The sequence below is a fragment of the Arachis duranensis genome, chromosome 1 (genome assembly GCF_000817695.3).
Source record: "Arachis duranensis cultivar V14167 chromosome 1, aradu.V14167.gnm2.J7QH, whole genome shotgun sequence".
In the NCBI taxonomy this organism is placed as follows: domain Eukaryota; kingdom Viridiplantae; phylum Streptophyta; class Magnoliopsida; order Fabales; family Fabaceae; genus Arachis; species Arachis duranensis.
In genome coordinates this window covers 32498499-32502573 of record NC_029772.3, presented here as the reverse complement: position 1 = coordinate 32502573, position 4075 = coordinate 32498499, and positions in this window count along the sequence as shown.

Genomic DNA, 4075 nt, shown 5'->3' with positions numbered 1-4075 from the left:
GTGAGAATGATGATGAGCGTCACATAATCATCACATTCATCATGTTCTTGGGTGCGAATGAATATCTGAGAACAAGAATGAGCTGAATTGAATAGAAGAACAATAGTAATTGCATTAATACTCGAGGTACAGCAGAGCTCCACACCTTAATCTATGGTGTGTAGAAACTCCACCGTTGAAAATACATAAGAACAAAGTCTAGACATGGCCGAATGGCCAGCCTCCCAAAGAGGGTTCAATCATAAAAACATGATCAAAAGATTCAAGTGATCAAAAGACGAAAATACAATAGCAAAAGGTCCTACTTATAGAGAACTAGTAGCTTATGGTTTACAAATATGAGTAAATGACATAAAAATCCACTTCCGGGCCCACTTGGTGTGTGCTTGGGCTGAGCATTGAAGAATTTTCGTGTAGAGACTCTTCTTGGAGTTAAACGCCAGCTTTTGTGCCAGTTTGGGCGTTTAACTCCCATTCTTGTGCCAGTTCCGGCATTTTACGCTAGAATTCTTGAGCTGACTTGGAACGCCTGTTTGGGCCATCAAATCTCTGGCAAAGTATGAACTATTATACATTGCTGGAAAGCCCAGGATGTCTACTTTCCAACGCAGTTGAGAGCTCGCCAATTGGGCTTCTGTAGCTCCAGAAAATCCACTTCGAGTGCAGGGTGGTCAGAATCCAATAGCATCTGCAGTCCTTTTCAGCCTCTGAATCAGATTTTTGCTCAGGTCCCTCAATTTCAGCCAGAAAATATCTGAAATCATAGAAGAACACACAAACTCATCGTAAAGTCCAGAAAAGTGAATTTTAACTAAAAAACTAATAAAAATATAATAAAAACCAACTAAAACATACTAAAAACATACTAAAAACAATGCCAAAAAGCGTATAAATTATCCGCTCATCCCAACACCAAACTTAAATTATTGCTTGTCCCCAAGAAACTGAAGATCAAATAAGATAAAAAGAAGAGAATATGCAATGAATTCCAAAAACATCTATGAAGATCAGTATTAATTAGATGAGCGGGGCTTTTAGCTTTTTGCCTCTAAACAGTTTTGGCATCTCACTCTATCCTTTGAAATTCAGAATGATTGGCTTCTATAGGAACTCAGAATCCAGATAGTGTTATTGATTCTCCTAGTTAAGTATGATGATTCTTGAACATAGCTACTTTATGAGTCTTAGCTGTGGCCCAAAGCACTATGTCTTCCAGTATTACCACCGGATACATACATGCCACAGACACATAACTGGGTGAACCTTTTCAGATTGTGACTCAGCTTTGCTAGAGTCCCCAATTAGATGTGTCTAGGGTTCTTAAGCACACTCTTTTTGCCTTGGATCACAACTTTATTTTTTTCTTTTTCTTTTCCCCTTTTTTCGTTTTTTTTTAATTCAATGCTTTTTCTTGCTTCAAGAATCATTTTTATGATTTTTCAGATCCTCAGTAACATGTATCCTTTTTCATCATTCTTTCAAGAGCCAACATTCATGAACAACAAATTCAAAAGACATATGCACTGTTCAAGCATACATTCAGAAGTCAAAGTATTGCCACCACATCAAAATAATTAATCTGTTATAAAATTCAAAATTCATGCAATTCTTCTCTTTTTCAATTAAGAATGTTTTTTTTATTTAAGAAAGGTGATGGATTCATAGGACATTCATAACTTTAAGGCATAGACACTAAGACACTAATGATCATAAGACACAAACATAGAGAAACATAGGCATAAGAATTCGAAAAACAGAAAAATAAAGAACAAGGAGATTAAAGAATGGGTCCACCTTAGTAATGGCGGCTTGTTCTTCCTCTTGAAGATCTTATGGAGTGCTTGAGCTCCTCAATGTCTCTTCCTTACCTTTGTTGCTCCTCTCTCATAATTCTTTGATCTTCTCTAATTTCATGGAGGAGGATGGAATGTTCTTGATGCTCCACCCTTAGTTGTCCTATGTTGGAACTCAATTCTCCTAGGGAGGTGTTGATTTGCTCCCAATAATTTTGTGGAGAAAAGTGCATCCCTTGAGGCATCTCAGGGATTTCATGGTGAGGAATTTCCTCATGTCCATGAGTGGGATCTCTTGTTTGCTCCATCCTTTTCTTAGTGGTATCCATGAGGACTTGGTCCAACCTTTGATCAAAGTTGACCCTTTTTGAGTTTGAAAGGGACCTCGGAGATCACCTTCTTCATGGCCACAACTTCATAGAAGTCGTCTTGATGCACCCTTAAGATGAATCTCTCCATCTCCCACGACTCGGAGGTGGAAGCTTTTGCCTTCCCTTTCCTCTTTCTAGAGGTTTCTCCGGCCTTAGATGCCATAAATGGTTATGAAAAAACAAAAAGCAATGCTTTTACCACACCAAACTTAGAAGGTTTGCTCGTCCTCGAGCAAAATAAGAAAGAAGAGAGTAGAAGAAGAAGAAATAGCGGAGATGGAGGTGACTTTGTAGTTCGGCCAAGGGGGAGAAGTAGTGTTTAGGTTGTGTGAAAATGAACGAGTGAAGATGGGTTTATATAGGAGTGGAGAGGGGTTGTATGGTTCGGCCATTATGGGTGGGTTTGGGAGGGAAAGTGGTTTGAATTTGAATGGTGAGATTTGATAGGTGAGGGCTTTTTTTTTGGGAAGAGGTGTTGAGGTGATTGGTGAATGGGTGAAGAAGAGAGAGAGTAGTGGGGTAGGTGGGGATCTTGTGGGGTCCACAAATCCTGAGGTGTCAAGGAAAATTCATCCCTGCACCAAGTGGCGAGCAAAAATGCTCCTTATGCCAATTTTGGTGTTAAACGCCGGGCTGGTGCCCATTTCTGGCGTTTAACGCCAGCTTCTTGCCCCTTCCATGCGTTTAACGCCAGTCTGGTGCCCCTTTCTGGCGTTAAACGCCCAGAATGGTGCCAGACTGGGCGTTAAACGCCCATTTGCTGCCCTTACTGGCGTTTAAACGCCAGCAAGTTTTCCTCCAGGGTGTCAAGTTTTTCCTCCAGGGTGTGCTATTTTTCTTTCTGTTTTTCATTCTGTTTTTGCTTTTTCAATTGATTTTGTGACTTCCCATGATCAACAACCTATAAAAGACATAAAATAACAAAAGGAAAATAGATAAATATAACATTGGGTTGCCTCCCAACAAGCGCTTCTTTAATGTCACTAGCTTGACAGTGGGCCCTCATGGAGCCTCACAGATACTCAGAGCAATATTGGAACCTCCCAACACCAAACTTAGAGTTTGAATGTGGGGGTTCAACACCAAACTTAGAAGTTGGTTGTGGCCTCCCAACACCAAACTTAGAGTTTGACTGTGGGGGCTCTGTTTGACTCTGTTTTGAGGGAAGTTCTTCATGCTTCCTCTCCATGGTTACAAAGGGGTATCCTTGAGCCTTAAACACGAAGGATTCTTCATTCACTTGAATTATCAATTCTCCTCTGTCAACATCAATCACAGCCTTTGCTGTGGTTAGGAAGGGTCTGCCAAGGATGATGGATTCATCCATGCACTTCCCAGTCTCTAGGACTATGAAATTAGCAGGGATGTAATGGTCTTCAATTTTTACCAGAACATCCTCTACAAGTCCATAAGCTTGTTTTCTTGAATTGTCTGCCATCTCTAGTGAGATTCTTGCAGCTTGTACCTCAAAGACCCCTAGCTTCTCCATTACAGAGAGAGGCATGAGGTTTATGCTTGACCCTAGGTCACACAGAGCCTTCTTGAAGGTCATGATGCCTACTGTACAAAGTATTAAGAACTTTCCAGGGTCCTGTTTCTTTTGAGGTAATTTCTGCCTAGTCAAGTTATCCAGTTCTTTGGTGAGCAAAGGGGGTTCATCCTCCCAAGTCTCATTACCAAATAATTTGTCATTTAACTTTATGATTGCTCCAAGGTATTTAGCAACTTGCTCTTTAGTGACATCTTCATCCTCTTCAGAGGAAGAATACTCATCAGAGCTCATGAATGGCAGAAGTAAATCCAATGGAATCTCTATGGTCTTAGTGTGAGCCTCAGATTCCCATGGTTCCTCATTAAGGAACTCATTGGAGGCCAGTGGACGTCCATTGAGGTCTTCCTCAGTGGCGATAA